Raw genomic sequence first — 5,277 nt, 5'->3', positions numbered from 1 at the left:
CTGTTCTGGCCATTGGGGAGCGAACCGGCAGATGGAAAATCCTCCCTCCCTCCCTCTCCCTCTCCCTCTCCCTCTCCCTCTCCCTCTCCCTCTCCCTCTCCCTCTCCCTCTCCCTCTCCCTCTCCCTCTCTTTCTCTTTCTCTCTCTCTCTGCCTCTCCTCTATAACCCTTTCAAATAATAAATAGAATCTTATAAAACTAAGCAGGGAAACAGGCTGGGAATGGTCAGATTACTAAGTGACCTAACTAGTCAACGGCAGAGCTGGATTTAAACCCTGGTTTGATTGAGTGGTGTCTGTGTCTCTAACCATTGCACTTTCCTGCCTTTTGTGATGCAGGCTGCTGTAGAATTGTCCCATTTTTGAGGATTCTTGGAGCCACTGCAGAGTTCAGGGACTGTAGGAACCTTGAACCCCTGTGCAGAGAGTTCAGCACCTGGAGCGGCGGTGGGGAGTGTCCCCATCACCCAGGTCAGGGCAACTGGCATCCTGTACCCACACTCCAGATGTCGGGGCACCAGGCCCCAGTGGGGTCAGGAGGAGCCGGCCTGTCGGGGTTTAGTGTGAAGGTGAAGCAGGGTCCAGGGACATTTCTGCTATTCTTCCTACAGCTGAGGAGCACTGAGCACCTGGGCAAGTGGTGATTTTTCCCCTTTTACATCAGAAAGCGCCCTTGGTCATACTGGCCTGGACGTACTCTGCCTCCCATGAGCCCATTTATCTTTTTAAAATTAACTGACTCATTTTATTAAGTTTACTTACTTAAAAGCAGAGTGACACAGACACAGACACAGAGATCTTCCACCCAGTGGTTCACCACCCAATGACCACTACATCCTGGCTGGGCCAGGCCTAAGCCAGGAGTCGGAAATTCCACCTGGGTCTCCCTGTGGGTGGCAGGCACCCAAGGATTTGGGCCATTATCCGTTGCTCTCCCTGGGCACATTAGCAGGGAGCTGGATCAGAAGTAGAGCAGCAGGGATCTGGACCAGCACTCAGAGGGCTTGCCAGCACTGTGGGCAGCAGCTTAATGCACTGCACCACAACGCCGGCCCCGAGGGCATGTATTTCTAAGAAAGCTGTGCATCCAGGCCAGCCCCCAGTGAACAGGGGGCTCTTGCAGGACTGCTGAGCCAAGAACAGGCAGCCAGAGCGAGGCCCCCAGCCCCGTGAGAAGTGATAGGGAGGCCACAAGCCTGTCACTGTCAGTGCCAGGGCGGCAGGGGCTGACTTGGGGAGAGCCAGGTGGGTCAGAGTTAACCAGCTGCCGGTCCTCCCAGGAGGGCATCTGTGACAGCCAGTGTGCACCTGGTACCCTCTCAGGGCCGCCCTGCCTCACAGCTCTCCCGTCACTGCCCCGCTCTGATGACCAGCTTTTCATCACTTGGGACATCCGCTCGCGTGGCTGGTGTTGAGCGGGGCGTCCTGGCCAGCCAGTGGAGCAGAGCTGCTGCGTGTGAGCAGCCAGCTGGACCACCTCCAGGCCACAGCAATCCCAGGGCCCGCCTCGGCAGGATCCAGTTCAACAGAGCGCAGAGCCCCAGGCAGGCACCCCAGGTGGTCCCGAGTAGAACAGTGAGACCTGGACGGTACCGCAGTCAAGACCCTGGGTCGGCAGGGCTGCCTCCTTTTCCTGCCTGAGTCCCAGCGACAGGCAGCCACTTCAGTGCCAGATTCGGGATCAGGCCCCTCCCCCAAGGCTATTTCCAGATCACCCATCCCCCAAGGCCAGAACAGCCCCTCCCTGTTCTTGGCCCGCTGTAAACCCCGGAGTGCGGGACCAGAGGGCAGCGCCAGGTCAGGTGGAAAGGGACGGAGGTCTCTGGGATTAGGGCAGGAGGTGGTGCTGGGAGCAACAGGCCCTGTAGTTTGAGACAGCACAGAAGTCACCATCCCCACGGAGACAGGGCTGCCACGGGGAAGCTGGAGAGAGGGCGAACGCCCAAGCCTGGGACAGGCACCTCTTCTGACTAAACCAGCAAGAGCAGGTTAGCATATAGAGGGGATGTTCCAGGGTGGGCAGTGGCCCAGCCACAGTTACCTGGGACACCTGCAGCCCATATCACAGAGCCTGGGTTTGAGTCCTGGCTCCGCTCCCAACCCCAGCTTCCTGCCTACGTGCACCCTGGGGGAGGCAGGGTTGATGGCTCCAGTTCCTGGGTCCCCGCCATCCAGGTGGGAGACCTGGAGATTGACTTCTGGGCTCCTGGCTTCAACCTGGCCTGGTTCTGGCTATTGCAGGCATGTAAGAGGTGAGCCAGCAGATGGCGCTCTACCTGTGTGTGTATGTCTCTGTTTCTCTGTCTCTCTGCCTTTCAAATGAACTCAATAATTTTCTAAAAAAATAATAAATGAAAAATAGGCCTTAAAAGTAAAAATAAAATAAAGGTAAAATTCCCAGAAAATTCCAATGGGTGTGACCTGGGATCCTGGAACATGCACAAGACAGGAGATCTACAGCAGGAGGCAAACTCCAAACATTGAGCTGTGTAAACAAATCTGAAACTTGTGGCCTGTAACTCGGGAAAGAGGAATGAGATGAGGCCAAGAGGTGACCAGCACACACCGGGGTCAGGAGCCATGGCGAGCAGGCACCGGCCAACGCGTGGGTTAGTCTGGTAAGCCTCGTCCGTGGTTTCCACCAGTCACAAACATTCTAGATCTTTCCAGAAATGAGTGCTCCCTACTCAGTGGAGTCAGTTACCAGCCAGCATAGAGTGCACCCCCCAGTAATGCCCCCTCCAATGCTCACTCCCTCCCAGTTACCGCACAGGTATTCTAAGCAGAAAGGGGGCTGGCCACACGACATTCTGATTACTAATCCGTCATTCAGAAGTTTTCAGTTAACTCCCTAGGGCCTGATCATCCCAGGCCCTGGTAGTTAGGTGAAGCCCCCAGGGGACCCAGTGGGAAACACCCTTCCGTTCTCTCACGCTAGCCTGGCCACAGAAGCTGGAGGAAGGCAGTTCTTCCCTCCTATCCCTCACCGAATTATTAATGGGGTAACCGCAATGGGGTAACCGCGGTTGCAACATGGAAAGTCCTGAGTCCCAAGGGCACTCCTAGATTTGGTTTTAAAACTGAAATTCTCTAATTCCCTCAGTTCTAGGTACACTGTGACAGTTGGTTTCCCAAGATTAAAGACCAACATAGATATTTTTATTAAAAAAAATTATTAATTTGTTTGTAATGCAGAGTTACAGAGAGAGAAAAGAGAAATATCTTCCATCTGCTGGTTCACTCCCCAGTTGGTTGCAACAGCCAGGGCTGGGCCAGGCTGAAGCCAGGAGCCAGGAGCTTCATCAGGGCCTCCCACATGGGTGCAGGCATACAAGTACTTGGGCCATCTTTTGTGCTTTCCCAGGTGCGTTAGCAGGGAGCTGGCTTAGAGATGGAGCAGCCAGAACACGAACTGGCACCCATATGGATGCTAGTATCACAAGTGGTGGCTTAGCCCACCATGCCATGCAATGGTATCAGCCCCAGTTAGGGAATCTTGAAATGGAGGCAGGCTTTAACCTCACAATTAAGACGCTAATTAATGGGGCCAGTGTTGTAGCATTGCAGGTAAACCGGCTGCCTGCAATGCTGGCTTCCTATATGGGCGCTGGTTCGTGTCCTGGCTGCTCCACTCACTTCTGATCCAGCTCCCTGCTAATGTACCTGGGAAAGCAGAAGATGGTGGCCCAACTGCTTGGGCCCCTGCTACCCATGTGGGAGACCTGGAAGAAGCACCAGGTCCAACCCTGGCTGTTGCGACCATCTGGGAAGTGAACCAGGGGATGGAAGATCTCTCTGTCTTTCTGTAATGCTTTCAAATAAATCAATAACTCTTTTAAAAATTTATTGATTTATTTGAAAGGCAGAGTTATAGAGAGGCAGAGGTAGAGAGAGAGAGGTCGTCCATCTGCAGGTTCACTCCCTAAATGGCTGCAATGGCCAGGACTGGGCCAATCCGAAGCCAGGAGCCTCCTCCAGGTCCTCCATGCAGACACAGTTCAGGAACAGAGTGGACAGGAAGAGAAAGAGGTATAGACGAAAGTAGAGAGACAGTGCCTCAGAACCCTGTCTAGAAAGAGAGGGAGAGGGAGAAGGAGAGGGAGAGGGAGAAGGAGAGGGAGAGGGGGAAGAGGGAGAGGAGGGAGAGGAGGGAGAGGAGGGAGGGGGGAGAGGGAGATGGAGAGGAGGGAGATGGAGAGGAGGGAGAGGGAGAGGAGGGAGAGAAGGGAGGGGGAGAGGGAGATGGAGATGGAGAGGAGGGAGAGGGAGAGGAGGGAGAGGAGGGAGAGGAGGGAGAGGGGGAGAGGGAGATGGAGAGGAGGGAGGGGGAGAGGGGGGAGAGGGAGATGGAGAGGAGGGAGAGGGAGAGGAGGGAGAGGGGGGAGAGGGAGATGGAGAGGAGGGAGGGGGAGAGGGGGGAGAGGAGGGAGAGGGAGAAGAGGGGGGAGAGGGAGAGGGGGAGAGGGGGTAGAGGAGGGAGAGGGGGAGAGGGGGGAGAGGAGGGAGAGGGGGGAGAAGGAGAGGAGGGAGAGGGGGAAGAGGGAGATGGAGAGGAGGGAGAGGAGGGAGAGGGAGAGGAGGGAGAGGGGGGAGAGGAGGGAGAGGAGGGAGAGGGGGGAGAGGAGGGAGAGGGGGGAGAGGAGGGAGAGGGGGGAGAGGAGGGAGAGGAGGGAGAGGGAGACGAGGGAGAGGGAGAGGGGGGAGAGGGAGAGGGGGGAGAGGAGGGAGAGGGGGGAGAGGGAGATGGAGAGGAGGGAGAGGAGGGAGAGGAGGGAGAAGGGGGAGGGGAGAGAGGGAGAGGGGGGAGAGGGAGAGTGGGGAGAGGGAGAGGGGGGAGAGGAGGGAGAGGAGAGGAGGGAGAGGAGGGAGAGGAGGGAGAGGAGGGAGAGGGAGAGGGAGAGGGAGAGGGAGTCCCGCCCAGTTGCCAGGATAGTCCTGGGAAAGGGGTTATTTGACTGACAGGTAGGCAGACAGGATGACATGGCGGGGAGGTAAGGCTTGCAGCCCGGGGTCCTAATCTAGCCCCCTGCCTTATCCCATATCAGAACAGAAGAATAAGCCTAACTTAGAGGTGGAGACCACGACTTCCTTCTTTCTCACAGATACTTACTCTCTAGCAAAAAAAAAAAAAAAACAAAAAACAAAAAACAAAAACACATGGGAGACACGAGAGTTTAGCGTTATTTCAAAAATCAGCGCATAGGGAGTCGGTGCTGTGGCACAGTGGGTTAAGCTGCTGCCTGTGATGCCAGCGTACCATATGGTTCGAGTCCCAGCT

Source organism: Oryctolagus cuniculus, chromosome 17 (genome assembly GCF_964237555.1).
Source record: "Oryctolagus cuniculus chromosome 17, mOryCun1.1, whole genome shotgun sequence".
Taxonomy (NCBI): domain Eukaryota; kingdom Metazoa; phylum Chordata; class Mammalia; order Lagomorpha; family Leporidae; genus Oryctolagus; species Oryctolagus cuniculus.
The sequence above is the reverse complement of the archived record's forward strand: the minus strand, read 5'-3'. Positions refer to the sequence as shown.